This window comes from Saimiri boliviensis, chromosome 9, assembly GCF_048565385.1.
Source record: "Saimiri boliviensis isolate mSaiBol1 chromosome 9, mSaiBol1.pri, whole genome shotgun sequence".
Taxonomy (NCBI): domain Eukaryota; kingdom Metazoa; phylum Chordata; class Mammalia; order Primates; family Cebidae; genus Saimiri; species Saimiri boliviensis.
In genome coordinates, this window is record NC_133457.1 from 84,049,984 (window position 1) to 84,069,678 (window position 19,695).

At 40.8% G+C, this 19,695-nt stretch overlaps 1 protein-coding gene across 6 annotated transcripts in view; it reads left to right on the top strand.

Annotated features, from left to right (window-relative positions):
* Positions 1-19,695, top strand: part of LOC120367937 (uncharacterized) — a 769,718-nt gene that overhangs the window by 202,222 nt on the left and 547,801 nt on the right. The window contains exon 1 of one of the 6 annotated variants that reach the window (XR_012519297.1): positions 743-3,402. The exons of the other annotated variants lie outside the window; for them this stretch is intronic. The gene's annotated coding sequence lies outside the window, so the exon portion shown is untranslated. Of the gene's footprint in view, positions 1-742; positions 3,403-19,695 lie in introns of those variants that run through there. 6 annotated transcript variants of the gene reach the window in all.

The window sequence follows — 19,695 nt, forward strand, 5'->3', positions numbered from 1 at the left end:
TATAAACATGCATGAGCAATTATCTTTTTCTTATAATGACTTCATTTCTTCTGGGTAGATACCCAGTAGTGAGATAGCTATATCAAATGATAGTTCTACTTTTAGTTCCTTAAGGAATCTCCACGCTGTTTTTCATAGTGGTTGTACTGGCTTACATTCCCACCAGCAGTGTAAAAGTGTTCCCTTTTCATCGCATCCATGCCAACGTCTATTATTTTTTGATTTTTTGATGATGGTCATTCTTGCAGGAGTGAAGTGGTATCACATTGTGGTTTTGATTTGCATTTCCCTGATCATTAGTGATGTTGATCATTTTTTATATGTTTGTTAGTCATTTGTATGTCTTCTTTTGATAATTGTCTATTCATGTTCTTGTCCCACTTTTTGATGGGATTGTTTGTTTATTTATTGCTAATTTGTTTGAGTTCATTGCAGATTCTGGATATTAGCCCTTAGTCAGATGTATTGATTGTGAAGATTTTCTCCCACTCTGTCAGTTTTCTGTTTACTCTGCTGACGGTACCTTTTGTTGTACAAAAGCTCTTTAGTTTAATTAAGTCCCAGTTGCTTATCTTTGTTTTTATTGCAGTTGCTTTTTGGTTCATGGTCATGAAATCTTTGCCTAGCCAATGTCTAGAAGAGTTTTTCTGATGTTATCTGCTAGAATTTTTATAGTTCCAGGTTTTAGATTTAAGTCTTTGATCCATCTTTTTTTTTTTTTTTTTTTTTTTTTTTTTTTTTTTTGAGACGGAGTTTCGCTCTTGTTTACCCAGGCTGGAGTGCAATGGCGTGATCTTGGCTCACTGCAACCTCCGCCTCCTGGGTTCAGGCAATTCTCCTGCCTCAGCCTCCTGAGTAGCTGGGATTACAGGCACGCGCCACCATGCCCAGCTAATTTTTTGTATTTTAGTAGAGACGGGGTTTCACCATGTTGACCAGGATGGTCTCAATCTCTTGACCTCATGATCCGCCCGCCTCAGCCTCCCAAAGTGCTGGGACCACAGGCTTGAGCCACCGCGCCTGGCCACAATTCTAAATATATATTCACCTAACACTGGAGCTTCCAAATTTATAAAAAAGCTACTACTAGACCTAAGAAATGAAATAGACAGTGACACAATTATAGTGGGGGACTTCAGTCCTCCACTGATGACACTAGACAGGTCATCAAGACAGAAATTCAACAAAGAAACAATGGATTTAAATTACACCCTAGAACAAATTAACTTAACAAATATTCCTAGAACATTCTATCCAGCGACTGCAGAATATACATTCTGTTCATCAGCGTATGGAACTTTCTCCAAGATAGAGCATATGATAAGCCACAAAATGAGACTCAATAAATTTAAGAGAATTGAAATTATATCGGGCACTCTCACAGCCCACAGGGGAATAAAACTGGAAATCCACTCCATAAAGAACCTTCAAATACATGGAAATTAAATAACCTGCTCCTAAATGATCATTGGTCAACTATGAAATCAAGAAGGAAATTAAAAAATTTTTCAAACTGAATGCAAGTAGTGACACATCCTATCAAAACCTCTGGGATACAGTAAAGGCAGTGCTAGGAGGAAAGTTCAGAGCTCTAAATGCCTACATCAAAAAGTCTAAAAGAGCAAAAACAAAGTTCACACTTCAAGGAACTGGAGAAACAAGAACAAGCCAAACTCAAACCCAGCAAGAGAAGGGAAATAAAAAAGATCAGAGCAGAACTAAATGAAATGGAAGCAACAACAAAAAATACAAAAGATAAACAAAAAGCTGGTTCTTGAAACAATAAATAAAATTGATAGACATTAACGAAATTAATCAAGAAAAGAAGAGAGGAAATTCAAATAAACTCAATCAGAAATGAAATGGGAGATATTGACACCACAGAAATACAGTAGGTCATTCAAGGCTACAATGAACACATTTATGCACATAAATTGGAAAACCTAGAAGAGATAGATAACCTCCTGGAATGATATAACCTTCCTACCTGAGAAGAGGAAGAATTAGATACCCTGAACAGACCAACAAGTAGGGAGACTGAAATGATAATAAAAACAGTTTTATATTTTAAATCTCTGCATGTGTATCTCTAATTTTTACTCCAATTATACAAGATACATTAGTGTGTGGGAAATGGGTATATGTTTGATGTTCATGTAAGAAGTAGTATCCAAGGAGAGCACAGATTGAATTGTGACCTTATGTGTCATCTATTAAAACAGGAATGAGCCAATGTTTTACCTTTTGAGCTGAGCATATTGCTTGAGTGGAGTTAGAATCCTTACATATGTCTTCAGCACAACAGTTTCACAGACTGCTGAGCAGAATTTAGACAGTACAGGGAAGTGATGACAATGGCTAGAAGAAAAGTAGAAAGGGAGAGAAACAGGTGAAAATGACACACATTCAGGAGGTGTGTCAGTGGGAGCAAAATATAGCACCACAAAAACAAGATCTACAGAATAATATAGTGTAAAGCCATATTTACAATTTATGGACATGCAAAAATATTCAATATATTGTTTAAGAGTACAGAAAGTTTAAGCCAAGCTACAAAGAAAGGCAGTTGATTAATGAACATAAAATTTAGGAGAGTGTCTACTGAGGAGGTGGTTCTTTGGTACAGGGGGTGGGGCCCACAGAAGGAGGCTAAGGCAACTACTGCTGTGTTTCTTAAGACACCTGATGGCTATGCTGGGTTTCTTTAGTTAATTCTCTTTCTGCTTTAAGTACACAGTTTGTATAGTTCCTCTAGTGAGTCAGATATTTTATTTTACTTTATTGAAATAAGAAAAGTAACGGACATAGAAACCTTACTCATACTGATAATTTTTGAGAGCCTGGGCTATAGTACTGAACCTTTTTCTATAAGGCTCTTTTCTATTTTTATTTAAAAAATAAAAAATATTTTAAGTAGGAAGTTTCTATAAAGAAAGAACTGCTCCCTTCATCCCCAAGTTCAGATCCTAAATGTCAGCGCCTCTTCCATCCATACCAATATCCCCAGGCTGCTCTTCCTCAAAGCCAAACCATTTTACTCACCTGGGAGCTCCAGTCCTCCCTGCTCCTGCTCGTCACAGCTGCACACCTTGGCTATCAGCCCCTGAACGGCCAATGAGATCAGGAGTAGGGTAAACACAGCAGAGATGGCCAAGGCAGTGGAGGCTTGTTTACTGTCACCATGGGAACCTCTAAAGGTTCTTTAAGGGGGTGGGGCCAATAGCTGGGGCCGAGTCAGAACAACAGGGGCAGCAGCAAGTCTCTGATCCCTCCCCACACAGTGATTTTGAGAAGCCTTTCTACTTGGCTCCTCAGACCCAGCTCACCACTCTGTCCCGGAAATGTGCCTCAATTAATTTCTCCCAAGAAGGTGGGACCTCTGGCTCAACTGAACAGATAGAGGTGAGATGGGTGAGAGGGAAGCAAGGGTGGAGGGAGTCAAGGGCTGTTGCTGGGTGAGTGTCTCTGGATCAGAGGCCACTTGAAAAGAGCTTCAGGTGATGTAATCACAAGTGGGGGTGGGGGAGCAAGAGTTCACAAGGGTCAGATTGTGACACACCTGGAGTGGAGCTGGGGATTGGCCAGGCAAAGGGGCTTGATAAAAGCCAGGTTGCCAGGAGTGAGCCTGGCAGAGAGAGGCTGGGCATGAAGGGATGGGGTGAAGGCATGGTGATTGTGTTCTGGCTTCTGCTCCAGGGCCCTTTCATGGAGACTTATTTCCCATGGTCCTCTTCCAAGGAAATTATCTCCACCCTCTCACCTGCATCCTGCCCTGAGTCTCAGGCTCTGATTGTAATCTGTAGTCTACAGCTTTCCTCTCCCCGTGTCCCAACCACAGCTTTCTCAGTTCCTGGCTGCAAGGGTTTTACATCCTCTACTCAATTTCAAAAATTTCTCCTGGCACCAGCTTCTCTATCCAGCATCTTCGGTCTACCTGTCAATTCTCTCCTGTGTGTCTTGTCAGTCTGGAAGTCCAGGTGACTGTGATGAATATGCTGCTTGCATTTTCTGAATCACTATGTTGATGAGAAATGCATCCTATCAGAGGTAACAAAGCTTCACAGCAAGGTCATTTTTTTTTTTTTTTTTTTTTTTTTTGAGACGGAGTTTCTTTCACTCTTGTTACCCAGGCTGGAGTGCAATGGCGTGATCTCGGCTCACCGCAACCTCTGCCTCCTGGGTTCAGGCAATTCTGCCTCAGCCTCCTGAGTAGCTGGGATTACAGGCACGTGCCACCATGCCCAGCTAATTTTTTGTATTTTTAGTAGAGACGGGGTTTCACCATGTTGACCAGGATGGTCTCGATCTCTCGACCTTGTGATCCACCCGCCTCGGCCTCCCAAAGTGCCGGGATTACAGGCTTGAGCCACCGCGCCCGGCCAGCAAGGTCATTTTGAAGATGACAGTGAGGAGGACATAAGTGCTCTAGGATCAATATGTGAGGCTGCCACAAACATGCTGTAGTTTGCATATTCTTGCAGAGAGGCAGAAGAGCCTGCTTGGGAGAGAAGCCTGAAAATCATGGCTGGTGTCTTGACAGAATTTATTCTGGCCCCCAGGATGGTGTACAAGACACCTCCATGAGAAGGTATTTTGCTGGCCACTCTTAACCCCTAGATGAAACAGATGCTGTGACTTTGAAATATTGGAAAGTGAATGTAAAATGGAGAACTTCTGAAGACAGCAGAGCCCAATGAAGATAAATGGAATTGCTCATCATTGAAGTCAGGTAGCATGATCCCTCTAGCTTTGTTCTTTTTGCTTAGAATTGTCTTGGCTATGTGGGCTCTCTTTTGGTTCCATATGAAGTTTAAGGTGGTTTTTTCCAGTTCTGTGAAGAGGATCATTGGTAGCTTGATGGGGATAGCGTTGACTCTATAAATTACTTTGGGCAGTGTAGCCATTTTCACAGTATTGATTCTTCCTAACCGTGAGCATGGTATGTTTTTCCATCTGTTTGTGTCTTCTCTTATTTCCTTGAGCAGTGGTTTGTAGTTTTCCTTGAAGAAGTCCTTTACATCCTTTGTTAGTTGTATTCCTAGGTATTTTATTCTGTTTTTAGCAATTGTAAATGGGAGTTCGCTCTTGATTTGGCTATCTTTAAGTCTTTTATTTGTCTATAGGAATGCTTGTGATTTCTCCACATTGATTTTGTATCCTAAAACTTTGCTGAAGTTGCTTATCAGTTTCAGGAGATTTTGGGCTGAAATGATGAGGTCTTCTAAATATACAATCATGTCGTCTGCAAATAGAGACAATTTGACCTCCTTTCCTAATTGAATACCCTTTATTTCTTTTTCTTGCCTGATTCCTCTGGCTAGAACTTCCAATACTATATTGAATAGAAGTAGTGAGAGAGGGCATCCTTGTCTAGTGCCAGATTTCAAAGGGAATGCTTCCAGTTTTTGCCCATTCAGTATGATATTGGCTGTTGGTTTGTCATAAATAGATTTTATTATTTTGAGATATGTTCCATTGACACCTAGTTTATTGAGAGTTTTTAGCATAAATGGCTGTTGAATTTTGTTGAAGGCCTTCTCTGCATCTACTGAGATAATGATGTGGTTTTTGTCTTTGGTTCTGTTTATGTGGTGGATTACATTTATAGACTTGCATATGTTGAACCAGCCTTGCATCCCTGGAATGAAGCCTACTTGATCGTGATGGATTAGCTGTTTGATGTGCTTCTACAGTCAGTTTGCCAGTATTTTATTGAAGACTTTCACATCTATGTTCATCATGAATATTGGTCTGAAGTTTTCTTTTTTTGTTGAGTCTTTGCCATATTTTGGTATCAGGATGATATTGGTCTCATAAAATGATTTGGGAGGGATTCCCTCTTTTTGTATTGTTTGGAATAGTTTCAGAGGGAATGATAACAGCTCCTCTTTGTACGTCCAGTAGAATTCAGCTGTGAACCCATCTGGACCTGGGCTTTTTTTGGTTGGTAGGCTATTAATTCCTGCCTCAACTTCAGCCCTTGTTATTGGTCTATTCAGGGTTTCAACTTCTTCCTGGTTTAGGTGCAGGTGTCCAGGAATTTATCCATTTCTTCCAGGTTTACTGGTTTATGTGCATAGAGTTGTTTGTAGTAATTTCTGATGGTAGTATGTATTTCTGTGAAATTGGTGGTGATATCCCCTTTATCATTGTTTATTGCATCTATTTGATCTTCTTTCTTTTCTTTTTTATTCATCTGGCTACTGGTCTATTTCATAGATCTTTTCAAAAAACCAGCTCCTGGATTTATTGATGTTTTGAAGGGTTATTTGTATCTATCTCCTTCAGTTCTGCTCTGATCTTAGTTATTTCTTGTCTTCTGCTAGCTTTTTTTTTTTTTTTAATCTTGTTCCGCTAGCTCTTTCAATTTTGATGATAGGGTGTCAATTTTAGATCTTTCCTTGCTTCTCATGTGGGCATTTATTGCTATAAATTTCCCTCTAGACCTTGCTTTAAATGTGTCCCAGAGATTCTGGTGTGTTGTATATTCATTCTCATTGGTTTCAAAGAACATCTTTATTTCTGCCTTCATTTCATTGTTTATACAGTAAACATTCAAGAGCTATTTGTGTGGTTCTGAGTTAGTTTCTTAATCCTGAGTTCTAATTTGATTGAACTGTGGTCTGAGAGACTGTTTGTTATGATTTCCATTCTTTTGCATTTGCTGAGGAATGATTTATTTCCAATTATGTGGTCGATTTTAGAGTAGGTACAATATGGTGCTGAGAAGAATGTATATTCTGTGGATTTGGGGTGGAGAGTTCTGTAGATGTTTATTAGATTTGCTTGGTCCAAATCTGAGTTCAAGTCCTGGATATCCTTGTTAATTTTCTGTCTTGTAGATCTGTCTATTATTGACAGTGGAGTGTTAAAGTCTCCCACTATTATTATGTGGGAGTTGAAGTCTCTTTGTAGGTCATTAAGAACTTGCTTTATGTATCTGGGTGCTCCTGTATTGAGTGTGTATATTTAGGATCGTTAACTCTTCTTGTTGCCTTGATCCTTTTACCATTATGTAATGTCCTTCTTTGCCTCTTTTGATCTTTGTTGGTTTAAAGTCTATTTTATCAGAGACTAGGATTGCAACTCCTGCCTTTTTTTTTTTTTGTTCTCTATTTGCTTGGTAAATCTTCCTCCATCCCTGTATTTTGAGCCTATGTGTGTCTTTGCACATGAGATGGGTCTCCTGGATACAGCACACCAATGGGTTTTGACTTTTTATCCAATTTGCCAGTCTGTGTCTTTTAATTGGGGCATTTAGCCCATCTACATTTCAGGTTAATATTGTTATGTGTAAATTTGATCCTGCCATTTTGATGCTAGCTGGTTGTTTTGCCCGTTAGTTGATGCAGTTTCTTCATTGTGTCGATGGTCTTTACCATTTGGTATGTTTTTGGTGTGGGTAGTACTGGTTGTTCCTTTCTATGTTTAGTGCTTTTTCAGGAGCTCTTGTAAGGTAAGCCTGGTGTTGACAAAATTTTTCAGCAATTGCTTGTTCATAAAGGGTTTTATTTCTCCTTTGCTTATAAAGCTTAGTTTGGCTGGATATGAAATTCTAGGAATTCTAGGTTGAATGTTCTTTTCTTTAAGGATATTCAATATTGGCCCCCACACTCTTCTGGCTTGTAGGGTTTCTGCTGAGATCCACTGTGAGTCTGATAGGCTTCCTTTTGTGAGTAACCTGACCTTTCTCTCTGGCTGCCCTTAGCATTTTTTCCTTCATTTCAACCCTGGTGAATGTGGCGATTATATGCCTTGGCGTTGCTCTTCTTGAGGTCTCTCTTTGCGGTGTTCTCTGTATTTCCTGGACTTGAATGTTGGCCTGCCTTGCTAGGTTGGGAAAGTTCTCCTGGATAATATCCTGAAGAGTGTTTTCCAGCTTGGATTCATTCTCTCCATCATATGTATGTATTATTTATATACTGGTAAGTTAGCTTTTTAAAAAGCTATAGGTAAAAGTTTTAACTATAACTTATTTTTATATTTGCCTCTGCATGCCTAAATACATTTCTTTTACTCTAAGTTATTACAAAAATGATGTAAAACAGGAAAAAAATAAAATGGGTCATTTTTATATAAAATTACTGGCATATTTTATGCTTAGATTGTAGACTTTTGTTTTTGTGATTTAATTATTCTGTTAAATTTTGTTGCTTTTTTAAATGATTTAAATCAGTTTTTAAGAAATTTTATGTTTACTTTTCTTAATTTATTTTTATTTATTTATTTATTTATTTTTTGAGACGGAGTTTCGCTCTTGTTACCCAGGCTGGAGTGCAATGGCGCGATCTCGGCTCACCGCAACCTCTGCCTCCTGGGCTCAGGCAATTCTCCTGCCTCAGCCTCCTTAGTAGCTGGGATTACAGGCATGCGCCACCACGCCCAGCTAGTTTTTTTGTATTTTTAGTAGAGACGGGGTTTCACCATGTTGACCAGGATGGTCTCGATCTCTCGACCTCGTGATCCACCCGCCTCGGCCTCCCAAAGTGCTGGGATTACAGGCTTGAGCCACCGCGCCCGGCCTTCTTAATTTATTTTTAATTAGCATAGTTATCTACAAGGTATTTATAATGTTGCCTGAAATTATCTGACTTTAGTTATGATTTATATCCTGCCTTTTTAAATGATTTTTTTAACCCTTCCAAAATTCAGAATAATTTTGCTCTTTCACCCTATAAAGTAAAGGAAAATTAGAACAATTAGGTTTATTGAAACTCTTCAGATTTTAAATAACTCAAAACTGTTACAGGAGTCCTTCAACTTTGGGATTTAAAAACATACAAAAAATTCTCCAGATCTGTCAAATTCAGAAGGGAGCTGATTTTAATTTTATATTAGTAAAAAGTATTATTAGAATTAGCTTTTAGTAATTGTATACTTTTCAAGTTAAAAGAAGTATGTTCCTTTTTAAGCATAAACACAGAAATAATAACTATTAAAAGATTTTTCTCCAAGATTCTAGATTCACAAATCCCCTTTTACTATTTGTTTATAAAAATTCTCAGTAAGTGCTGACCCAATTATGTGGGAATTATTAGGGACCTATTGTTCATTTCAGACTTTCGTTAGCACTAGTAGCCAAGCTATATCCACCTTGTTTAAGATCTATAACAGCAGTAGCAAAACCTATGAAAACTTCTATTGACTTAGTTCTAGGATCTCTACTACAGTTCATAGTTTCTTATCCTCCACAGATGCTTTTATTGACAGTCATGTGACATCTATGAAATATTACCGCCTTACCCTTCAGAGGTCTACCTCCATCACTGCTTCACTCTGAACTCAGTAACCATCTTTTTAAATTTTTTTATTTGTATTTTATTTTATTTATTTATTTAACTTTTATTGGAAGAAAGGGGACCCAATAATTACCAGCCTTTTGGGAACTATTCACAACCATGCAAGCCTTCTAGCCAAGATAACTGTGATTTTATTTTGATTTTATGTGGTTCATACGGAAAAAGAAAAACTAAGAATTATGAAGCTGTGTATACAATCAGAAACTTAAATTTGGCCTTGAAATATAGGTTTCTCTCAGAAATTAAATAATTCCGGTGGGGTAATTTAATTGCCGTCACCCAGATATGTTTGTCGCCCAAAGATAAAGAAGGTGTTATAGAAGGTATGATTTTTAGGTTAGTTCATGACTTTTAAATGCTTTAGAAACAAAGAGAGTCCAGACTGCTACAAGATCGTGAATGAAAGCCCTAACTGGCCTGCAGTCAGTGAGCTCTGGACAAACACCAGATTAGCAACATCTCAGCAATGGTGGAGATCAGTGATATACATCCTGATGCCTGAGTAGTTTGTTTTGGCTGAAAGAGAGTATGAAGAAAGAGAGAAGCAACCTTCATATTTGGGAACTGGTCTAGCAGTGTTAGACCTTAGTGTTGCCAGGAGTGAAATGGGCACTCACAGGTAGGTCCTAATATTCTCTTGCTGAGTATAAACAATTTCACAGAGTACCACCATCAGAAAAGGCCACTCTATGATTGTGGTGGATCAAGACAAAAAGACCACTCCACAGTCATGTCTGAACGCAGACATAAACATTAACATTATCTAAACTATACAAATGGCCAAACACCCCTCACTCCTGGCTAATATGTGTAACAGTGGCTTATTCACCAATTACAGCTTTAACCTTACTTCCACCCCAATTTTAGTTAATTTTTAAAGATATTTAGTCATAGAGTTAACACCACTTCCTGATGGCTTCCACTTCAGAGCAAAAGTCCAGTTCCATAAAACTTCCCCTAAAGTGCTGGTATGGACTGAATATTTACATTCCCCCAAATTCATATGTTGAAATTCTAACCCCCAAGGTGACTATAGTAGGAGATGGGGCCTATGAAGGTGTTTAAGGAATGAAGGCGGAGCTCTCACAAATGGAATCAGTGTTTTTACAATAGGGACCCCAGAGAGCTCTCTCTCTCTCTTTTTGCCATGTGAGGAAACAGCAAGAAATTGGCATTCTGCAACTCAGAAAAAGATCCTCACTGGACCCCAACCATGCTAGCAGTGTGACCTTAGACTTCCCAGCCTCCAGAACTATGAGAAATACATTGCTATTGTTTATAAGCCACCCAGGCTAAAGTACTTTGTTACATAGCAGCTAGAGCTGATGAAGACAAGATTCTAACTTAAGTCCAACATCTTATAATGTCTTCTTTAACATGCTCTTACTGAGAGACACCACAGTTCTTCATGGTGTTTTCCCTTATTTCAGTGATTAACAAACTCAGCTTGTTCAGCCACAGGTCTCTTTCTGTTGATGTTACCATAAGTTGCTACTCTGAGCACACTGTCTATGGGTTAACCTTGCTCTGTAAGGAGCAGGCCTCTGTTGCTATAGGCTACTACTTTAATGAAGCTGCTGTCTAACACTGCCGGCTTACCCTTACATTCTTTCCTGGGTGAAGCCAAGAATCAGGCTAAGCCCCAGTTTGGGGGCTCTTGTGTCCTGCATTGTTTTGAGGAAGGGTGAGACCCCTAAGACTCAGAGAAACCCTCTTGTTCAAAATTAGAATAGCTGGTAAATCATAGTAAAAATAATAATAAAAACAAACATTTACTGAACACTCACTGTACTATGCATTCTTCTGAATCTTTTGTGATTTTAACCTTGTCAAAACCCAGGGGCAGGTACTAATGTTAGCCTTAAGGGTAAGACTGAGCTACAGAAGTGTCCAGGGAGCTTGCTAGAGGTCCCAAAAAATAGGAGAAATGATGCAGGGTATTGGACTGGACTATTCTGGCCCAGGGTCCATGCTTTTACACACCAAAGTATGTGTCCCAGTGAGAGAACCTGGCCCTTTCGTCTCCTTCCATGTCAAGAGCTCTCAGCCTGGCTCATGAAGCCCTTATTCTTAAATTTCCCTCTTTGGAAGTAGCAGGACAGTGTTGGGGCAGAGTAGAACAGGAAATTATATTGTCCAGCCTTGGCACAGACTCCTTCAAATTGTGACATTTCACATTGCTGCCAAATTCTCTTTTGCACAAAGTTGTGGAGTAAAAGCAAGTCTGAAACCAAGGGTGGCTCATAGTTTTGACTCATTCCTGTTGGAGGCTGCAGTTGATGTGAATGTAACTGAGTTTCTCACCCACTTATCTACCTCTGCCGGTGGAAGCTGGCCCACTTATGATTCAAGTCTTAAGTCATTAGTTTTCTTCCACACCCATGGAAAGGACAACTGGGTTGATTCCCAGTGCCTGTCAAGATTAAGCCTGGTCCTTTGTGGTGTTTAGTGTTCCTGAGGCCCTGAGCCCCCAGTAGGGGGTGCATTACAGCTGTAGTAACTGTTCATAGGGCATCAACATACCAACAGATGGAATGCTTCTTTCTGCAAAAAAAACTGTTTTTGAAAAGAAAAAGCATTGCACATACAACCCAAAGTCACATTTCATTTCTTTCTCTTCCTCCTTCCCCCAGAGTTGTTGCATATCACAGCCTTGTACACATAAATACCCTTATTACACAGTCCTGTCTAATAAATGATACATCAACTTGTATCCCATTTTATAGGCATAAACAGGAGTGCCCTTTGTGTTTGTGTTCCTCCCAGGCCCCCTTCCTCAGGATGTACTGCCTTCACATGTGTGTGTTTTATCCCCATAGGTCAGCTCCAGGAGGGGTTCTAGAAAGCCGACATAGAAGTCCCTTTGGTTGGAAATTACTAGCTCCCATGACTCTGGTGACCCAATGGCACAGTGAGAAACATAAGCATGGGCTTCAGCCTGCCTGTTTCCATGGAACGCCCGTAGCCCAGCCTGGTTCTAATGCTGTGTCTCCTGGAGCTGGTTGCATTTCTTCAAAGTAAAAAGACCCAGAGGGCAGAGAAGTTCTCAGACAGTCTGAACAGAGCAGGTCCCAGAACCCAGAGCTACTGCACTGCCCACAGTCCTCTTGATGCCAGAGGCAATATAGTCACCATAAGAATTGAAGAAGAGAGAAACACAAAGGGTGACTACAGTCAACATGGACAAGTGTATTTTGAATAAACCTGAGAGGGGCTGCTGGCTGAGTTAGGTCAGAGCCACAAGCTGTCTTACAGACTTACAGTTTTTAAGGACTGTTTATCAGAGACTTGGACTGCTTCTGTGTGTCTTTGTTGTGCTTACCTGGGAGGGAGAGTTGTGTGTCTGTTCCCATACGTCTTTCTGCAGCTGCAGGTATATTTCTGTAGTGTGCTTTTAGTTTCCCTATCTTAGTGCACGTGAAGGGAAAGGAATGTGCTTATGAAGGCCCACTGTTTTACTGGGGCCCATTGTATGAGGGTGAAGTTTGGCAGTTGCCCAAGAAACTTTCTGCCTACTTCCTTCTGTCTGCCCTTTCTGTCTGCTTGTAGTTAGAACATAAGTGATTTCATTGAAATGCATGAGGCTAGAATGGGACCTAGAACTGAAGGTAGTGGTGTTTGTCTGAGATGACGCTGCTCCTGATCTCTCAGTCACAGAAGCATTTATCTGTTTTTCCTCCTCCTCCTCCTCTTCCTCCAGCAAAGGGCAGGTAGTTTAGTTGGTGGTTTCCTTGCCTTTCTTTAGCAAAACTGTAGCCCACTGCAAATCTCCCTGGGCAGCCATGATTGGACCTGTGTTCACTCAGCCCTGGGGAGATGGGGCTGTGTCCTGAGTTCTGGTTCATCACTTCTGGTCCTGGAATTCAGCTCCAGGAGTATTGCTCTCTGGCAAGAGCTATGTGCTTAAGGAAGGTGGACCCTCCCCAGGCCCAGGAGATGGATCTCACTAATCTAAACCAGTTACGGCATCCCTACTCCTCTTACTGCTGACTGTTTCAGGGACAGGCAGGCAACTGATTTCTGGCCAGTGAATTGTCAGTGTATGTTTGCTGGTGTGTGTAGGAGGGTGTCTGGAAAATATTTTTTTCACCTTTACGAAAATCCATGGGGAAAGAAAACCCGCCCATGTTTTGCCTTCACCAATGTGGTGAGAACATGATTCTTAGAGTTACTACAGGCATCTCATACCCAGGTGAGGTATCTTGTCCTCAAATGCTGATGCATTGGAGAAGATGGGTTGCAAGTAAGAAAGCAGTGTTCACCCTCGAAGGTTCCCAGGGCTGCTGAGCCAACCGGAAATCACCCCCATCACCTTCCTGGGAGACAGGATTACAGCATTCTCTCCTGAGGGTCGCAGATTCTGGAGTTTTTGTCCCTGTGTAGGCAGTGCCAACACATAGATACATTTAGCCTGAGAGAGGACAGCAGCCTCCCAGACTTGGGGACTGCAATGGAAAGGAAAGGGGGCTCTCTTCCTGAGACTTTGTGGAAGCTGCTATCAGCAGAGGCCCTGTGGATGCTCAAGTTACTCCATTGTTACTTATTTAGTGCCCACAATCCAAAAGATTATTCATTTGCTCAGAGCCCAAGGAGGAAGTGAAATGGAAGGGAAGAAGTGGGTTGGAGGCATGGAAAAATGCACAAATGGCTAAGCTTAGGCTGACATCTTGTGGCTGATCCCCAAAAACGCACTTCACTAAGAAATGAACAGAACGGCTGGGCAGCTCAGCAGGGGGCAGCCTGCAGCCTGAAAACTGGGAACAGGAGCCTTTTAAATCCATTCTCACTTTTTCATTTTCCTTTTTATTGCATGTCAAATTTCTTCAGCAGTCATTTTCAGTACTATATAGCTATTAGAAAGAATAGTTTGATGACTACAGACTTAAATTTATTTCTGACAAAAATACATTGTTATTCTGACTAATCCTGCTTCATATTAAAACTTCACCCATTATCAATAGATTATCATTTTCTTTAAATTAGCAATGACATGCAGTTGACCTAACTATATAGTTTTCTACCTATAAATTAATAAGCTGTTCCTCATGTATTACATTTTTAATGAGTAGAAAAGCACTCCCCCCCCCACCCCCACCCCCATTTTTCGCAGGTAGAAGCCAAGCAATGGCCAGGGTCACAGTGAGCAAATGGTAGATGGGATCTTGAATGCTGGTCCTTCAGAACTTACAGCCTGAAGGTGGAGTTAATGGTCACCACTTTCTTTGAATGCATAGGCCAACAGGCAGTCTTCATGTTGTCTCTTGTGATCTTTAAAACCACCCTAGTAAGGTAAATATTGTTTTTCCTGCTTTACAAATGAAGACACAGAAATCATGCTCTAGAGGTTGGCTCTCTGGGAATCTGAAGCTAGCTTATCTGCTTCTAAAACCCATCCCTCTCATTAACCTCCACTTAATTTTTTTGTTTGTTTTTTGAGACAGAGTCTCACTCTGTTACCTAGGCTGGAGTGCAGTGGTGCAATCTCAGCTCATGGCAACCTCTGCCTCCCAGGTTCAAGCAATTCTCCTGCCTCAACCTCCCACGTAGCCGGGATTACAGGCATGCACCACTATGCCTGGCTAAGTTTTTTGTATTTTTTTTTTTTTTTTTTTTTTTTGAGACGGAGTTTCGCTCTTGTTACCCAGGCTGGAGTGCAATGGCGCGATCTCGGCTCACTGCAACCTCCGCCTCCTGAGTTCAAGCAATTCTCTTGCCTCAGCCTCCTGAGTAGCTGGGATTACAGGCACGCACCACCATGCCCAGCTAATTTTTTGTATTTTTAGTAGAGATGGGGTTTCACCATGTTGACCAGGATGGTCTCAATCTCTTGACCTCATGATCCACCCACCTCGGCCTCCCAAAGTGCTGGGATTACAGGCTTGAGCCACCACGCCCGGCCAGTTTTTTGTATTTTTAGTAGAGACGGGGTTTCACTGTATTGGCCAGGCCAGTCTTGAACTCCTGACCTTGTGATCGGCCCACCTTGGCCTCCCAAAGTGCTGGGATTATAGGCGGAGCCACTGTGCTGGGCCCTACCTCCACTTTTAGAGATAACTCACTCTTCCCCCAACCCCTTTCTCCCTATCTTACATATACCTCTCCTACATCTGAGCTTCCAAAAAATTATTAGCATTTGTTGCTATGGTTCTCCTTGAAATATTAGCTGATGAAGAATTATTATTTTTTCCTAGGGACATTTGCATTACAATAGATAAGGAGCTCTTGAACACAGAAAGCCTTTGGGATTTAAAGGGAGCATGTCAGACTGCAAGAAATAATGAGACACTGCATTTGGGGGCAGTGAACAAAGATTTCCTTTAAATAACCTCACTGAGACTGTTTAGTCCTTAGTAGCCCAGGGTTTCCAGACAGCAGGTCATATATCTGATGTAATTGAATATTCAACTGAAGGAAGGCAGTTGTTTATTTAGCATCCTGGATGGATTTACCACCAGGCTAATGCAAATACCACTTGATAAGGGCTGGAAGCTGGCCCTAAGGCAAAACAGAGGGTCCCCCCCAACCCCTCTCACCACCATCATTTTGAGAAACAATATCTTTTATAATTCCAAAGGACAAAGAGTCAGAGCATTTTAATTCTAATAATCTTGAAGTTTTCATTTTTCTTAAAATAAATTTGAAGAACAATGGCCAATTAGCTGGTGAGCAATACTTGATCCTTGGCACAGAACTGAACTCATGAAATACTTATTAAGGGCCAGGCAACCAGTCACCCTGCTAAGTACTTTTTCTAAATTATCTCATTTAATTTTGACAAAGCTACCTATAAAGTAGCATGGGTATACTCATGAGAGAATTGACTGTCAGCCGGACTGAGTGGCCCATCTGTGGTTACATAGCTGGTAAGGGCATGGCTGTGATCTAAGTGGGTTCTAGATTCCAAGCTTTTGCTTTCCTTACATCCATAATATTAATCTCTTTTCTTGTGCTAAAATGAAATATTGACACTGAGCTTTTTATTTTCAGAATTGCCCTCCTTCCTCTTTGGCACATAGGTAAGAAGGGTGGATAGAGATACAGACTCAGACACTGGAATACTTTTTGTTATTTGTGGTTATAACCCAGGCCTGCACTGAAGGAGCCTCCTTGTATGAGTCAGTTCTTGCATTGCTCTACAGAAATACCCAAGACTAAGTAATTTATAAAGAAAAGAGGTTTAATTGGCTCACAGGTCTGCAGACTGTACAGGAGGCATAGCAGCTTCTGCTTCCAGGGAGGCTTCAGGGAGCTTTTACTCATGGTAGAAGGTAAAGTGGGATGAGGTGTCTTACATGGCAGGAGCGGGAGCAAGAGAGAGAAGGGGAAGGTGCCATACACTTTTCAACAACCAGATTTCATGATAACTCACCCACTCTCATGAGAATAGCACTGAGGGGATAGTGTCAAGTTATTCATGATAACTCTGCCCCCATGTTCCAATCACCTCCCACCAGGCCCCGCCTCCAACACCAGTGTTTACGGTTTTACATGAGATTTGGTGGGGACACAGATCAAACCATTGAATTCCATCCCCTGCCCCTCTGAATCTTATATTCTTCTCACATTGCAAAATACAATCATCCCTTCTCATCTGTCCCCCAAAGTCTTAACTCATTCTAGCATTAAATCAAAACATTGAAGTCCAAAGTCTCATCTGAGATAAGTCATTTCTGCCTTTGAGCCTGTAAAATAAAAAACTAGTTACTTCCAAGATACAATGAAGGTATAGGCATTGGTATACTCCTGTTCCCAAAGGGAGAAATCAGCCAAAAGAAAGGGGCTGCAGGGCCCATACATCTGAAACCCTGCAGGGAAGTCATTAAATCTTAAAGCTCCAGAATAATCTCCCTTAACTCCATGTCTCACATCCAGGGCACACTGGTGCAAGGGGAGGGGTCTCAAAGCTTTGGGCAGCTCTGCCCATGTGGCTTTGTAGGGTTCAGCCCCTGTGGCTACTCTCATGGATTGGTATTGAGTGCCTTTGCCTCTTCCAGATTCATGGTGCAAGCTTCTAATGGATCTACCACTCTGGGGTCTGGAGGATGGTGGCCCTGTTCTCACAGATCCACTAGGAAGTGCCCCATGGGAACGCTGTGTGGCTTCTTTTTTCTTATGCAAATTTCTGCAGCTGCTTGAATTTGACCCCTGGAAATGGGCTTTTCTTTTCTACCACATGTCTAGGCTGTAAGTTTTTCAAACTTAAGTCTTTATTTCCCTTTAAAATATAAGTTCCAGTTTTAAGTCATTTCTTTGCTCATGCATATGAGATAGGTTGTTAGAAGCAGCCAGGCAAAACCTTGAACACTTTGGTGCTTAGAAATTTCTTCCACCAGATACTCTAAATCCTCATTCTCGATTCAAAGTTCCACAGATCCCTAGGGTGGGGGCACAATGCAGCCAACCTGTTTGCTAATGCATAACAAAAGTGACTTGCTCCAGTTCCCAATGAGTTCCTCATCTCTATCTGAGACCTCCTCAGCCTGGACTCTATTGTTCATATCACTATTAGCATATAATGACAACAACTTTACAAGTCTCTAGGAAGTTCCAAACATTCTCTCATCTTCCTATCTTCTTCTGAGCTCTCCACACTTTTCCAGCCTCTGCTGATTACCCAATTCCAAATCTGCTTCCACATTTTCAGGTATCTTTAGAGCAAGGCTCTATTCTTTGGTACCAATTTTCTGTATTAGTAAGTTTTTATGTTGTTATAAAGAAATACCTGAGACTGGGTAATTTATAAAGAAAAGAGGCTTAATTGGCTCATAGTTTGGCAGACTATACAGGAAGCATAGTGGCTTCTGCTTCTGGAGAAGCATCAGGGAGCTTTAACTCATGGTGGAAGGCAAAGTGGAAGCAGATACTTTACATGGCAGAAGCAGGACTGAGAGAGAAGGGGAGAGGTGCTATACTCTTTTAAACAACCAGATCTCATGATAATTTACTCACGTTCATAAGAACAGCACCAAGGGGATGATGCTAACCCATTCATGGGAACTCTGCTTCCATCATCCAAGCACCTCCTATTAGGTCTCACCTTCAACACTGGGGATTACAATTTGACATGAGATTTGTTGGAGACACAGATCCAAGAAATATTGTCCCCTTTCCTTTACTGTCTAGGGGCCCCAAGTCTGAGCACCCTATGGTTGCTAGTGGGTTTCTGGGAACCCTGAGGAGTACTGGAATGTTCTGTGGGTACACTTGTGCCTTCAGTATCTCCTGATCCAGAAGGAAGCTCAATCCTTTCCCTCTATCTCTTCCTGCAAGTCTGTGACCCCTTTTCTACTTCATAATTGTCATCACTTGTCTTGTTTTCCCAAAGCATTGAACAAAAGATGATTTCCCAAGAATGAGTAACATGTAGTTTTTGAACTCAACAGACCTCATTGACTCTTGATAATACAAGGGAATTGCAATGCAGAAAAGGGAAACTTAAAATAAAATACCAGGATACCCTTTTTGTAGAATTCAACAACTTGTTTCTTCTCTGGGAAACTCTCTGTGTCCCACTCTGAGAGTTGAAGCTTTTAATGGCCCCCAGAGTGGGAAATCTACAACCCCTGACTCTGATCGCTGTCTAGAAAACACAATCTCAGTGCACATCACAGTAGTCTCAAAGGGAGCACTCTACTGAGAAGTTGGGAAGATGGTGGACTTTCATGTTTTCCTAAGTAGGGCACTTCCTTCAGGCATGCACAGTAGGCATTTAGCTTACTTCCCCTGCTGAGTGCTTCTTCAGGGCACATGGAGTGGGCTCGTGCTTGTTATCACCTGAACAACTAAAACAACTTGATAAAAATATCTCTTTGGAAAAACAAGAAAGTTTATCCCAAATACTCATTTCATTTCTACCTTTAGAACCACAAGCAAGACATGTTTAGAATGCACTGTTTTTGTTCTCACATTATAGCTCTATGTGGGTCGCAAGTACTTGAATTACTCTAGGTCTCCAAATGAAAATGGTAAAACATATCCCACAGGGGTCCTGTGAGGTTAAAATAAGGCAAGTGTTCAAAAGTATCTCATAAATTATAAAACACTACAGTTTAAAAACTATGTATAACCATATAAATGCAAGACATTATTATCCCCCTTTTGTTTTCAGAGTTCCTCAACACAGTGCTTCTAGACTTGATAATTTAGACTTCATTAGTTACCAAGTGTGGTACTATGTATATGCAGGCATATAGCTGAAATCACTCCTTGTGTATTTTACATAAATGCATTTTTCGGAAGATTGATATTTTAAACTATGTAGATATGCTTTTCAATTGTATATTTCTGTGTCTATGACTTTTCCCTCTTTCTAAAGCAATTTTATTTTTTATTTCTTTGGTTTCAGTGGAGAAAAATGGAGTGATGAAATTAGGATTAGGATTATTACAGGAGATAT